Genomic DNA, 16,059 nt, shown 5'->3' with positions numbered 1-16,059 from the left:
CATAAATGTACTTGTATGAGGTCTTATTTTTTGCAGGACAAGTTATAGTATTTAATGCACAATTTTAAGTACATGTAATGATTGATTAAAGCCAGCCGTTTAGCTAAAACCCCCTTTGTTTACGTCAGTAAAAACACGTATGGGTGGTCACTAAGGGGTTAAGAAGTAGTTGCATATGTAAATTTGCATGCTGTTTAGCATGATTTAAGGATGTGTAGTGCTCTTGGCTATATTAGACGAGTGCACAACCAGGTCGTTATGCAGGTTTTCAGGAAGCGCTGATCAACGCGAAACAGCCTGGGCGCCCCGCATCTGACTACCCTGTATTAATTTATATGGAGAAATAAAGGAAGAATATTTTATGCTGGTGAGTGCCATGAATATTTTCTTTGTTTGGATATATTATTGGGATTTTGTTCTGTCATAGAGACCCACTGCAGCAACTATATAACACAGACTCCGTGAGCAACACAATTGCTTTTGTCCATACAGTCCTGATCAAAAGTTTAAGACCACTTGAAAAATGGCAAAAAATCATATTTAGCATGGCTGGATCTTAACAAGGTTCCAAGTAGAGCTTCAACATGCAACAAGAAGAAATGGGAGTGAGACAAAACATTTTTTGAGCATTCAATTTAATGAAAACAACGATTAAACTGAAACAGGCTGTTTTTCAGCTGATCAAAAGTTTAGGACCACATGCCTTTAAAAGGCCAAATCTGTGCAAAGATGTGGATTCATTGTCATTTTCTGTCAGGTAGTCACACGTTGTGATGGCAAAGGCAAAGAAACTCTCCCTTTTTGAACGTGGTCGGGTTGTTGAACTGCATAAGCAGGGTCTCTCACAGCGCGCCATCGCTGCTGAGGTGGGACGCAGTAAGACAGTCATTTGGAATTTCTTAAATGATCCTGAGGGTTATGGAACAAAAAAGTCAAGTGGAAGACCCCAAAATTTTTTATCAGCACTGAGCCGGAGGATCCAATTGGCTGTCCGTCAAGACACTGGACAATCCTCGACCCAAATTAACCACCTCAGCCCCCCTAGCTTAAACATCCTTAATGACCAGGCCACTTTTTACACTTCGGACCTGCACTACTTTCATCATTTATTGCTCGGTCATGCAACTTACCACCCAAATGAATTTTACCTCCTTTTCTTCTCACTAATAAAGCTTTCATTTGGTGGTATTTCATTGCTGCTGACATTTTTACTTTTTTTGTTATTAATCGAAATTTAACGATTTTTTTGCAAAAAAATGCCATTTTTCACTTTCAGTTGTAAAATTTTGCAAAAAAAACGACATCCATATATACATTTTTCTCTAAATTTATTGTTCTACATGTCTTTGATAAAAAAAAATGTTTGGGTAAAAAAAAAAATGGTTTGGGTAAAAGTTATAGCGTTTACAAACTATGGTACAAAAATGTGAATTTCCGCTTTTTGAAGCAGCTCTGACTTTCTGAGCACCTGTCATGTTTCCTGAGGTTCTACAATGGCCAGACAGTACAAACACCCCATAAATGACCCCATTTTGGAAAGTAGACACCCTAAGGTATTCGCTGATGGGCATAGTGAGTTCATAGAACTTTTTATTTTTTGTCACAAGTTAGCGGAAAATGATGATTTTTTAAATTTATTTTTGTTTTCTTACAAAGTCTCATATTCCACTAACTTGTGACAAAAAATAAAAACTTCCATGAACTCACTATGCCCATCACGAAATACCTGGGGGTGTCTTCTTTCCAAAATGGGGTCACTTGTGGGGTAGTTATACTGCCCTGGCATTCTAGGGGCCCAAATGTGTGGTAAGTAGTTTGAAATCAAAATCTGTAAAAAATGGCCGGTGAAATCTGAAAGGTGCTCTTTGGAATGTGGGCCCCTTTGCCCACCTAGGCTGCAAAAAAGTGTCACACATGTGGTATCGCCGTACTCAGGAGAAATTGGGCAATGTGTTTTGGGGTGTCATTTTACATATACCCATGCTGGGTGAGATAAATATCTTGGTCAAATGCCAACTTTGTATAAAAAAAATGGGAAAAGTTGTCTTTTGCCAAGATATTTCTCTCACCCAGCATGGGTATATGTAAAATGACACCCCAAAACACATTGCCCAACTTCTCCTGAGTACGGAGATACCACATGTGTGACACTTTTTTGCAGCCTAGGTGGGCAAAGGGGCCCACATTCCAAAGAGCACCTTTCGGATTTCACGGGCCATTTTTTACAGATTTTGATTTCAAACTACTTACCACACATTTGGGCCCCTAGAATGCCAGGGCAGTATAACTACCCCACAAGTGACCCCATTTTTGAAAGAAGACACCCCAAGGTATTCGCTTATGGGCATAGTGAGTTCATGGAAGTTTTTATTTTTTGTCACAAGTTAGTGGAATATGAGACTTTGTAAGAAAAGAAAAAAAAAAGAAAAAATCATCATGTTCCGCTAACTTGTGACAAAAAATAAAAAATTCTAGGAACTCGCCATGCCCCTCACGGAATACCTTGGGGTGTCTTCTTTCCAAAATGGGGTCACTTGTGGGGTAGTTATACTGCCCTGGCATTCTAGGGGCCCTAAATCGTGGTAAGTAATTTGAAATCCGAATCTGTAAAAAATGGCCGGTGAAATCCTAAAGATGCTCTTTGGAATGTGGCCCCCTTTGCCCACCTAGGCTGCAAAAAAGTGTCACACATGTGGTATCTCCGTACTCAGGAGAAGTTGGGCAATGTGTTTTGGGGTGTCATTTTACATATACCCATGCTGGGTGAGAGAAATATCTCGGCAAAAGACAACTTTTCCCATTTTTTTATACAAAGTTGGCATTTGACCAAGATATTTCTCTCACCCAGCATGGGTATATGTAAAATGACACCCCAAAACACATTCCCCAACTTCTCATGAGTACGGCGATACCACATGTGTGACACTTTTTTGCAGCCTAGATGCGCAAAGGTGCCAAAATTCCTTTTAGGAGGGCATTTTTAGACATTTGGATCCCAGACTTCTTCTCACGCTTTAAGGCCCCTAAAAAGCCAGGGCAGTATAAATACCCCACATGTGACCCCATTTTGGAAAGAAGACACCCCAAGGTATTCAATGAGGGGCATGGCGAGTTCATAGAAAAAATAAAATTTTGGCACAAGTTAGCGGAAATTGATTTTTTGTTTTTTTTTCTCACAAAGTCTCCCTTTCCGCTAACTTGAGACAAAAATTTCAATCTTTCATGGACTCAATATGCCCCTCAGCGAATACCTTGGGGTGTCTTCTTTCCAAAATGGTGTTATTTGTGGGGTGTTTGTACTGCCCTGGCATTTGAGGGTCTCCGCAATCATTACATGTATGGTCAGCATTAGGAGTTTCTGCTATTCTCCTTATATTGAGCATACGGGTAATGAGATTTTTTTTTTTCGTTCAGCCTCAGGGCTGAAATAAAAAATGAACGGCACAGATTTCTTCATTCGCATCGATCAATGTGGATGAAAAAATCTCTGCCAAAAAAAAAAAAAGGAGGGGAAAGGCGTCTGCCAGGACATAGGAGCTCCGCCCAACATCCATACCCACTTAGCCCGTATGCCCAGGCAAACCAGATTTATCCATTCACATCAATCGATGTGGATGAATAAATCATTGCCAGGATTTTATTTATTTTTTTATATATACAAAGTGTTTGCCAAAGCATATGAACACCGCCACCTCCTCAGCTCATATGCCTCGGCAAACGTATCTTTTACTGCAGAGGAGAAATCTCGTCTTGCAGCGCCGCATACACCGACTTGTGTGTAATCTGACAGCAGCGCAATGCTTCTGTCAGAATGCACATCAGTGCTGCAGCTAGTCGATCGGTTGGTCCACCTGGAAGGTAAAAAAAACAAAACAAAAAAGAAAAAACCAGTCCGCAACGCAATAAATTTTATTAACTTTATAATAACTTTTGAACAGAACATATAAACTTTTTTTTAACTTTTTGAACTGAAAGTTAACTTTTTTGCTTACTGGTGTTTTTTTTTTTTTTTTTTTTTACCTTTTATAGAACAAACCTCTCCTTCCCCATGGGACAATGTGCAAAGCGCAAATCGCCCAAAGATCTGGCGAAGTACATTATGCCCTTTATCCCAGGTGAAAGGAGAGGTTTGCAGCAGCTGTGAGTAAAAGGGCCCTAATAGCCCTGTGTGCCTGTCCTGTGAGATGCAATCCCTATGCTAAGTGTACCTGTGTGTGGTACTTCCGGAAACACTCTCCAAAGCATAGGGCAGGGTGGTCAGGACAGTCAGGACAGAAATAGCGGGTGTCACGCCTTATTCCACTCCTGCTACAGACACGACATCTTTTTCGGGGTGACGGTTGGGTTGAGGTACCAGGAATGACACTGGGGAAATGTCGCTCGTGTAGACGGCTAACTACACTGGTGGTTGGGGCCACGGAACCTCCTGGATACAGGAGGTTCTCGATGATCATTTCCTGAAATTTTAGGAAGGATCCTGTTCTCCCAGCCTTACTGTAGAGAACAAAACTATTATATGCAGCCAATTGAATTAAATATACAGACACCTTCTTATACCAGCGTCTGGTGCGTCGGGAAACTAAATACGGAGACAACATCTGGTCATTGAAGTCCACCCCTCCCATGAGCAAATTATAGTCGTGGACACAGAGGGGCTTTTCAATGACACGGGTTGCTCGCTCAATTTGTATTGTCGTGTCTGCGTGAATGGAGGAGAGCATGTAAACGTCACGCTTGTCTCTCCATTTCACCGCGAGCAGTTCTTCTTTACACAAGGCAGCCCTCTCCCCCCTTGCAAGACGGGTGGTAACGAGCCGTTGGGGGAAGCCCACGCGACTAGTTTGCGCGGTGCCACAGCAGTCAATCTGTTCTAGGAACAAATGCCTGAAGAGGGCCACACTTGTGTAGAAATTGTCCACATAAAGATGGTACCCCTTGCCAAATAAGGGTGACACCAAGTCCCAGACTGTCTTCCCACTGCTCCCCAGGTAGTCAGGGCAACCGACCGGCTCCAGGGTCTGATCTTTTTCCTCATAGATCCGAAATTTGTGGGTATAGCCTGTGGCCCTTTCACAGAGCTTATACAATTTGACCCCATACTGGGCACGCTTGCTTGGGATGTATTGTTTGAAGCCAAGGCGCCCGGTAAAATGTATTAGGGACTCGTCTACGCAGATGTTTTGCTCTGGGGTATACAAATCTGCAAATTTCTGGTTGAAGTGGTCTATGAGGGGCCGAATTTTGTGGAGCCGGTCAAAAGCTGGGTGGCCTCTGGGACAGGAGGTGGTGTTGTCGCTAAAGTGAAGGAAACGCATGATGGCCTCAAATCGTGCCCTGGACATAGCAGCAGAGAACATGGGCATGTGATGAATTGGGTTCGTGGACCAATATGACCGCAATTCATGCTTTTTGGTTAGACCCATGTTGAGGAGAAGGCCCAGAAAAATTTTAATTTCGGAAACTTGGACTGGTTTCCACCGGAAAGGCTGGGCATAAAAGCTTCCCGGGTTGGCGGATATAAATTGAGTGGCATACCGATTTGTTTCTGCCACGACTAAGTCCAAGAGCTCCGCAGTCAAGAACAGCTCCAAAAATCCCAGGGCCGAACCGATCTGAGCTGTCTCAACCCGAACTCTAGACTGGGTGGTGAAAGGGGGAACTACAGGTGCGGCTGAAGTTGGGGACTGCCAATCAGGATTTGCCAGCACCTCAGGGACTCTAGGGGGTCTACGGGCCTGTCTGTGCGGTGGCTGCGACGGGGTAACTACTGCACGTGCCACCGTACCAGCTTCAACTGCCCTTCTGGTGCTCGCCACTTCACCATGTTGTACGGCAGTGCTGGTACTAGGTCCAGGGAGGGCTGCGCTGCTGGTGTATGCCTCACCACGTGATCCGACAGCGCCAGCCCCACTCTGCTGCTCTTGAAGCGGATCCTGCGCAACCTGTGGTCTAGCGACACGGGGCCGGGTACGCCTGGTTCTATCAGTTACCTCAACCTCCTCGTCCGAACTTTGGGTCAGAGTGCCACTGCTTTCTACAGGTTCATATTCTGACCCGCTAGATTCGTCAGATGAGGGTTCCCATTCCTCATCCGACTGGGTCAGAATCCTGTAGGCCTCTTCAGAAGAATACCCCCTGTTTGACATTTGGACTACTAAATTTAGGGGTATTCCCTGAGACTACCCAAGAAAAAAAGCAAGCCTGTCTTACAAAGGGGAGGCTAGTGAAGTACCGGAGGCCGCTGCGGTTGATAAAAAATATCAAAACTGATTTTTTTTATCGCCGCAGCGCTTGGAAAGTGATTGTGCAGTGATCAAAAAAATATATTTTTTTTGTCACTGCGGCGGGGCGGGCGTGGGTGAACGCACGTGTGGGCGACCGATCGGGCAAACACTGCGTTTTGGGTGGAGGGCGAGCTAAGGTGACACTAATACAATTATAGATCTGACTGATCAGTTTTGATCACTTACAGATACTATAAAAGAACAAATGCTGATTAGCGATACGCTAATCAGCGAATCAGTGACTGCGGTGCGGTGTTCTGGGAGCTAACTCACTCTAACTACCTAACCAAGGGGCCTAAACTATCCTAAAACTTATCAGTCAATACCATTGGAAAAAAAAAGTGACAGTTTACACTGATCACTTTTTTCTTTCACTAGGTGATTGACAGGGGGTCATCAAGGGGTGATCAAGGGGTTAATTCGGGTGATCGGGGGTGATCTGGGGCTAAGTGTAGTGTTGGTGGCTACTCACAGTGATCTCTGCTCCTCTGCTGGAACCAACCAACGAAAAGGACCAGCAGAGGAGCAGACAAGCCATTTAACACATCACATTTAACGCCACAGAACTGCTCGTTTGGACTTTGCAAGAGAGCACCAAACATGGGGCATTCAAAGGTGGAAGAAAGTTTTATTCTCTGATGAGAAAAAATTTAACCTTGATGGTCCTGATGGTTTCTAACGTTACTGGCATTGACAAGCAGATCCCACCTGAGATGTTTTCTACGCGCCACAGTGGATGGGGCGCCATAATGGTCTGGGGTGCTTTTTCCTTCAGTGGAACAATGGAGCTTCAGGAAGTGCAGTGGCGTCAAACGGCCACTGGCTATGTCCAGATGTTGCAGAGAGCATTCCTCATGACTGAGGGCCCTCGTCTGTGTGGTAACGACTGGGTTTTTCAACAGGACAACGCTACAGTACACAATGCCCGCAGGACAAGGGACTTCTTCCAGGAGAATAACATCACTCTTTTGGCCCATCCTGCGTGTTTACCTGATCTAAATCCAATTGAGAACCTTTGAGGATGGATGGCAAGGGAAGTTTACAAAAATGGACAACAGTTCCAGACAGTAGATGGCCTTCGTGCGGCCGTCTTCACCACTTGGAGAAATGTTCCCACTCACCTCATGGAAACGCTTGCATGAAGCATGCCGAAACGAATTTTGGAAGTGATAAACAACTACGGCGGAGCTACTCATTACTGAGTTCATGTTTGGAAGTTGGATTTCTGTTTAGTTTTTTTTTTGGAGGTGTGGTCCTAAACTTTTGATCAGCTGAAAAACAGCCTGTTTCAGTTTATTCATTGTTTTCATTAAATTGAATGCTCAAAAAATGTTTTGTCTCACTCCCATTTCTTCTTGTTGCATGTTGAAGCTCTAGTTGGAACCTTGTTAAGATCCAGCCATGCTAAATATGATTTTTTGCCATTTTTCAAGTGGTCTTAAACTTTTGATCAGGACTGGATATTTGGCATACTGTACCCGCTCACAAAACTGCCGATCACTATACTAGTTTTTGCTGACTCAAATTAGCAATATCGCAAATAAAGACCGACACTCGCTTGATGAATATTCTTGTAGATTTATTCAGAAGAAGATATAAGCGGCACTTCTGCTCTCAGCGATGCGGTGCGCGTGTCCCGGAGAAGATCCACAGATAATTGTATAGTAAGGACCAGCACTCGCTCTAATAGTAATTTCAAGTAGATTTAATGGTCACATACAAGTGGTAAGTGACGCGTTTCGGCTACTGTGAGCCTTTGTCAAACATAATGGATACAAGTTGCAAACAATTTAAATAGCCCGCGGTGGAGCCGGAAGTGACACCAGGTTACCATGACAACGTTGTAAACAGAGGACACAACAATGCAGAGATAATGATTAAACAAGTGGATGAACAGGTAACTATCATTGCTTAACAGGGCACCATGCTTTGCAGTGCCACATTCTATTGATCATCATAATATTATTATAGTATAATATTCCATACTGGATGCTAGAAACTGTAGCAAACTTATACAGAAGAAAAAAGGAAAAAAAAGAACATAATTAATTCTCAGTGCACCATGCTTTACAGTGCCACATTTTGCTAAACCTTATATAATGATGTAAAATTCTGAATGCAGCGGTGCTACAATTTTGCGTGGTAAACTTACGCCCTGATCAAGCACTAAATCACATGGGTTGGAGTCAAGTTCTCTGTGGAAGAAAGAAAGAGGGAACATGTTGAAAGGGTAACTGTACACTGTAGCTTACAGAAAACTATTTAAATCATAATCACAATTTAATCCCTTTGGTTCTAGGGTTTGGAGGCGATGAATCCAAAAGGCTTCTCTTTTTTTGAGCATTTTACACCTGTCTCCTCCTCTCCTGGGTAGTGATACGTGCTCTATTATCTGGAAGCGTAGCTGGGAAATGGCATGTCGGTGTTTCTCAAAATGATATGGGATGGGAAGTAGTAAATTTTTGTTTCTAATGGTAGATTTATGTTTGCAGAAACGGTCTTTCATCCTCATGGAGGTCTCACCGACATACACAAGACCACAGGGACACTTCAAGAGATAGACCACGAAATTGCTATTACAGGTAAAGAAGACCTTTATTTTACATTTTTCCCCTGTGTATCCATTATGTTTGACAAAGGCTCACAGTAGCCGAAACGCGTCACTTACCACTTGTATGTGATCATTAAATCTACTTGAAATTACTATTAGAGCGAGTGCTGGTCCTTACTATACAATTATCTGTAGATTTATTCAGTCACATATTCCATCATAGTGACGCGTTTCAGAAAACTATGTGCTTTCATCAGACATATGTGTACATCTTACCACTAGCTCTGATATATATACAAAGGAAATGACATCACATTGTTACAATAAACTCCTCCCTCAATCAAGTGTCTGGGGAGTATGTGAATCAACTTAATCTGACAGGTGAAATGTATTCTCCGAAACATCTAGTTTCGCTATGGAAAGAAACAGAAAGAAAACATCGTACAGATAATCGCATCACATGAAGCTACTGACATTGTAATCTCGATTGAGGCCTTTCGGATCCATGGTTTGTAACCGATGGATACAATATGCCTCTCTTTTCAAAAGCAATTTATTTCTATCACCACCGCGTCGAGGTAATGTCACACCTTCTATGACCTGATAGCGTAGTTGTGATATAGTATGACCCTTTTGGTGAAAGTGGTATGGTAATGGGAGTAGCAAGTTCTCCTTTCTAATTGTCGATTTGTGCTTGCTCAAGCGATCTTTTATTCTCATGAAGGTTTCCCCCACATATAGTAAACCACAGGGGCATTTGAGGATATACACTACAAACCGACTATCGCAGGTAAAGACCCCTCGAATAGGGATTTGTTCGCCAGAATGCGGGTGTGAGAAATAACCACCCTGAATAACATTCGAACAATTCACACAATTTAAGCATGGGAATGTGCCTTGTCTCGGGGTGGATAATGTAGTCTGTCTAGGGCCAATCTTATTGCTGCCTATATCTGCTCTCACAATCTTGTCGTGCAGATTATCTGCTCTTATTTGCGAATTATCTACTGGGATTCCTGCCCGCAGACACGTGCCCAGCCAAATCTCCTGAGCAGTGCCGCCGACCTTCTTTGGAATTCAAATTAGCAATATGTCTGGCGTGATAAGCTTATTGGGAGTAGGAATACACTTTTCGTTATGTCATCCATTTGGCACTTGACTGCTAGAAACTGGATTTTCTGGAACTGCTAAACCAAATGAATCCTTCTCTGTGAAGGAAAGTAGTAACACAAGTTGGCTCCTTTCCAGCATGCCTCCAGGATCTTTGAGATAGCATATTAGAATATGAGTGAATGTGTTTGCAAGCTGTAAATCATCCCTAATAGGACCTACATTTTGATAACTTTAATAATCGCATGTGGTAGAATGTGAGCATTGCATGGAGACTGAAACCCCACAGGTGGCGGCCTGCTTTCCCATGTAATGAGTAACTCACCTTCTGTACAATCTACATATGCTGGGTCGTATTTGGTATCTGAACGATCGGCATGATGCAATATAACTTATGACAGCAGGTTGTAGCAGACGGAAAACTATAGTTTGCTAATATTCCATGTCTGCCAGCTGGAGGCAGGAGGTGAAGTAAACATAATTAATGAGTTTATTCCCGGAGGCTGGGCCAGGAATGGGAGGGGGATCCCTCTCAGCCCAACCCTCTGTGAGTGGGGATAAAAATGTGTGGCTGTGGATATGCCTGTTGACACAATTTGGGGATCAGACATTGGATTGTGCATTATTCCTATGCCCAGGACCAATAAACAGACTCTCATCAAACCATTTGCTAAGTAAAAAAACCTTTCTAATTTAATCCTTTTATTTTTTTATTTCTTCTATCTTTAATTGTTTGCCTTGTGGCCTGGAATGAGCCCAGTAAGCTCCATATTAACCCTCTCCCAACCACCAACAGTAAATTTACGTTGGCGGGAGGGCATTTAAAAATGTCACCACTTGCGCTTGCAGTGGGCGCCATGGCCACCGGGTGCCTGCTGTTTTAAACAGCAGACACCCGGCTCTTAAGTCTGCAACCGGCGGTAATGCGGACATTTAACCCTGCAGACGCCATGGTTAATCCTGACCACGGCTTCTGGCTTCCTTAAAACCCGGTTGTGCACCGGTTCCCCCCTGTGGGGATCGGGGGAGCCGGAGCATGTATGCGGCAGCCCCTGTCCTCCTGTGTGAGTCTGTGAGACAAGCAATCTGATGACTGCTTATTATAGTTCTATAGTTATATAGTTCCAACTATACAAAAAGTGTAAAAAGAAATGTTTTTAAAAATAAAAAAATAAAAAATAAAAAAATATAAAATCACCCCTCTTTCCCCAAAATGTAACCAAAAATATGTAACATAAAAGTCTAAAAGAATACACATCATGGGTATAGCCGTGTGCAAAAATGCCTGTACTATTAAAATATAAAAATATTTTTCCCAAAACGCCCATTTTGACTTTTCTTCCGTTATGCCATTTTGCTGTTTATGGGTCGCTGCACCTCCCAGAAAAAAATTAAATAAAAAGTGATCAAAAAGTCATACACACCACAGAATGGTATCATTGAAAAGTACAGATCGCCCTGGAAAAAAAAATTGTCCTCACATAGCTCAGTACACATAACTACAAAAAAGTTAGAGGGGTCAGAATATGTTTTTTTTCAGTACTAAAACACAAGAGAAACTATACATACGTACTGACCTGGAGAATAAAAGTAACTGGTCAGTTTTACTGCTTAGGAAATGGGGTAAAAAAAAAACATAAAAATTTTTCAATTTCAATTTTCAAATTTGGATTTTTTTCACAATTCACACCACATTTTATACCACCGTATATGGACCCATTAGAAAGTGCATCTTGTCCCACAAAAATACATGCCCTCATACAGCTGTGTTAATGAAAAAAATAAATATATGGCTTTGGGAGGGCTGGGAGTAAAAAACTAAAATGAAAAAAAACAAAAACGGAACATTACCTGGTCATTAAAGGGTTAAGTGTATGAGTGCGGTTTGTCTGACTGTGTGTCTGTTATAAGTATAGCTAGTGCTACTGTGTGCCTGCTTGAGAGTGGGGAGCTGTGGGGTTTTCTATGAGCCATTTATCCATTTGTATATTCATTTAAATATCATAGATAGTGGCAGCCTGTTGTGGGGTATGAAAGTCTGTGTTGCGGTGTGATTTATGTTCAATCTATGTGTAGGAGCATGCAAGATTGAGTGTATGAAATAGGTCGACCCTTGGGAGTCGCATCCAGGTCATGTGACAGGTCAGTTCCCATATGTGAAACCCGTCAAGAGCAGAAGGACTCTAGTGAACATATAACAATACTGAAGTCTGTCATTTACCGCCTTCATAATTTAGGTATGATTGGAGGGGGCAGAGCCTGAACTTGCTTCATGGCGGTTGCATCTGAATAGAGCTCCTGCCACCAAGCTCTTCATAAACCTATTATCAGCACGTTCTGCCTACTATGGTGAAAATACAGCCTAAAGAACTAACTGGGGCGATGTTCAGCACCGGCAAAAACACCAAACAGGATAAATCCATGGAGAAATTCCTGAACAAATCGAGACCTCGGGCAGATAGAGGACAACCTAAGATGGCGCCGGCCGGCGCACTGCCGCAAGATGCAGAGGCAGGAGGCCGACTAGATGGCTCAGATCTTGATGAAGATCCTTTTGCTGTCTCATCGGGGGTGAGTGCAGTGGCCCCTTTAACCACAGCTTACCTAGATAGAGCCTTAAGCAGAGCCTTAGCCCCGCTGGCTGCGGATCTTTCTCATATAAAAGCTGACGTCCGCCATATTGGTGACAGGGTAGAAAACCTGGAACAGCAATATGAGGTCCAACAAGCCTTTAACGCTGCGGTTAGTAAATCCCTGACCTCATATCAGTCAGCCCTGAATGAATCCTTTGCATTGATAGAGGACCAAGAAAACAGGAGTCGTAGGAAGAATCTGCGGATAAGAGGCTATCTAGAGGCTCCTGATAAGGAAAATTTGATCAAAGCTATGAAAGACCTCTTTACTTTCTTGGTGGGAGCTGATCGAGCCACTTCCATAGTGGTAGAAGGCGTTCACCGAGCCCTCAGGCCCAAACCTTTACCCTCTGATAACCCAAGAGATATCATCTGTGGGTTACTGAGTTATAGGGACACAGAGATCCTACTGAAAAAAGCGCGGGATCTACCTGACATCTTTATTGGCGGTGCAGAGGTCCAAGTGTTCCAGGACATCTCGCCCGCCACGCTACAGAAGAGGAGGATGATGAAGCCCTTAACCGTAGCACTTAGAGAAGCCGGGATCAATTACCGCTGGCTGTTCCCGTTCAGCCTCCTGATCACCGCAAGGAATAAAAGATACACCGTCAGAACCCCAAGTGATCTGGAACAACTTTGGGAGCCCCTGGGACTAACTCCGATGAAGCTTCCCTCTTGGCTACCGGTTCCCCTTGAGCCTGAACTACCTGTTATCAAGATCCCGACAGAATGGTCCACGGTCAGGAGACAAAGACCCCACAATCTTCAGCGCTCTGCTCTACCAGACACCAACGATTGAACAGCAGATTGAAGAGTTTTACGGCCTGGATCAGCGGAGATCCAGAGTTTCGTTTTCTTGGTTAGACTCTTATTGTCAATTACACCGGAGTCATCTAATCGCAGTAATATTGTCAGCCTTAATGTTCCTAGTTTCTCCGTTTAAGGAGTTATAGAAAGGAGTATCCATATTACTGTTTACCAACAGTGACTCCTTATTGCTTTATTTGTCACCTGTTTGTTATTTGATTTTAGATTTTTACATTAAGTCTAGACACAACTCATACAAAGCGTTATAATGTGTGTGTCACGGGGTTCCGAAGGTGCACTCGGTCCCCCATTGCCCGCAGACCTGTTGCTTAGCTTTGGGAATGAGGATCTGTGTTTGACCTCATTCCCAGGGCGGCTTTACTAGCTGGGTGGCTCCCTGCTCCTAGTCTGCCTTGAGCGCCGAGCTGATCACTCGGTGCTCGACTGGTTGGTCTGTCGGTCATGTGACGCTGGCCACGTCACATGACCCTCACTCCCCACTATAAATACAGGCAGCCTGCTGGCTACAGGTTGCCTGTTAATTTCTAGGTTCCTGGCTATTTGTTGGACTGCTGAATACTTACCTGATCCTGTTCCCCGACCATCCTTTTGCCTGCTCCTCCTGTACTGCGCATCCATCCTGGTATTGTGACCTCGGCTCCCACCTGACTACTCTCTTAGGACTCCTCTTGTACTTCTCTGCTCTCCTGGTATTTGACCCCGGCTTCTCCTGACCATTCTTTGCTTAATCCTTTGTACTGCGTAGCTCTCTTGGTTCTGACCCGGTCCGTTCATGTTCCGTATTTTGTCTTGTCTGTCTTCCCTGCACATATCCTAAGTTAAGGACTGTCGTCCAGTTGTCCCCTGTCATCAGGACTCGTGAGGCAAGTAGGCAGGGCCAAGGGTGAGGGTGGAGCGCAGTGGTCACTATCCTTCCCCCTGTGTGTGTGTGGACGTGACCGTTACAGTGTGCTATTTAACCTTTTAGCATATTATTGCTTGTCCATATTAAGTCGGAAAGTAGGGAATTAATCAGGTCCCCCTCCCCCCCTCCCTCCCTCTTTGTCGCTATACCCTTCCCCCCCTCCTTTTTTCCCCTCTAACATTATCACTCCCTGCATATCCATGTGACCTGAGATTACCTAGAGTTGTAGACTAGTTATATGGGCTTAAAATAAGTGTTTTAAATAATTCACCATGGAGGAGAACCCTTCTGTTAGCAAACATTAGCGGGTTTATAAGTGGAGAGTTTGGGCGGATCAGGCCACTTTTTCGTATTCTCTGCCCCCACTCCAGCTCTATTGGAGCCTTATGTCTTATTATTCACATACTGTACTGTTCATTATGTTCATACTGTTTACATTGTTTATCTATGTATTATCACAGTTTAGGATCACTTCTGTGGTGAGCATATCACTGGCAAGCGGAATCTTTTTAGTGAGACTAATATGGCCCCAATAAATTTAACTATAGCTTCCCTTAATGTTAAGGGCTGCAATCATCCAGTCAAAAGGAGCCGAATTATGCAGTTATTGAGGAGGGAGTCGGCTGACATCCTACTATTACAGGAGACCCATTATAAGAAAGGACGTACCCCCAATATGAACAAATCGGGCTACTCCACTTGGTACCATGCCTACTTTGATACAGCATCCAGAGGAGTTAGTATAGATATTCATAAAAACCTACCTTTTGTTAAGACAGCTATTATATCGGATCCAGAGGGGAGATATATTTTATTAAGGGGTAAATTGGGCTCCAAGGAGCTTACGATCTGCAATTTGTATGAACCAAATAATGGTACAGTGAGATGGCTGTGCAAAATGCTCAACACCATCTCGCAGTTTTTATCAGGTCTCTTACTAATAGGAGGAGACATCAATCTCACCTTGAACCCAGCTCTTGATTCCTCAGCAGGCAGATCAAGTATCCCACTCTCGTCTTTGAGGAAACTAAATAAGCAGTTGCTTGATATGGGGCTTTGTGACGTGTGGAGGTCTACACATGGCGACACCAAAGATTACACGTTCTATTCAGTTCCTCATAAGTCCTATCACAGACTGGACTACATGTTTATACCTAACAGAACACTTATTAATTTAAGTAGGTCAGACATACTTGGGATCACAGTTTCTGACCATGCCCCTGTAGTGTGTGTTATCATCATTCCAGGAACAGAGGGTGGTGAGTGGACCTGGCGGTTAAACCCCACGATTTTAGACTCTACTTCACATATTACAGCTTTATGCGAGAAACTGTTAAATTACTTCCAGACTAACGAAACACATGACGTCTTCCCAGCTTCCATTTGGGTAGCCCATAAAACTGTAATCCGGGGTGAATTCATCTCCTAGGCTCTCATCTTAAAAAGAAGCGACAGGAACAAATCACCTCACTACTTACTAAAATCTCAGAGTTAGAGGCAACCCATAAAAGCTCCCTGACCTCTGTACTGCTCAACAAGTTGTCTGCAATTAGGAATGAGTTAAAATCGGTCTTAAATGTGAAGGCAGCTCAAGCCTTCTTACGCCTTAGGCACAAACAATATGCTCATGGCGATAAGGGCAACAAGCTCATGTCAGTTCTGGTAAAGAAACAGATTCAACGCTCTTTCATTAGTCAGATGGTGGATGCAGAAGGTAAAGAACACACCTCTTCCTCAAGCATAGCAAAT

The 16,059-nt window shown here is 43.5% G+C and overlaps 1 protein-coding gene across 1 annotated transcript in view; it reads left to right on the top strand.

Moving 5' to 3' along the window:
- Window positions 1-251: 251 nt before the first annotated feature.
- LOC120997613 (galactose-3-O-sulfotransferase 4-like) overlaps window positions 252-16,059 on the top strand; it is a 291,755-nt gene continuing 275,947 nt past the window's right edge. Inside the window, exon 1 of the mRNA XM_040427763.1 lies at window positions 252-367. The gene's annotated coding sequence lies outside the window, so the exon portion shown is untranslated. The remainder of the gene's footprint in view (window positions 368-16,059) is intronic.

This window comes from Bufo bufo, chromosome 4 (genome assembly GCF_905171765.1).
Source record: "Bufo bufo chromosome 4, aBufBuf1.1, whole genome shotgun sequence".
NCBI lineage: Eukaryota > Metazoa > Chordata > Amphibia > Anura > Bufonidae > Bufo > Bufo bufo.
This window is presented reverse-complemented; position numbering and strand designations above follow the sequence as displayed.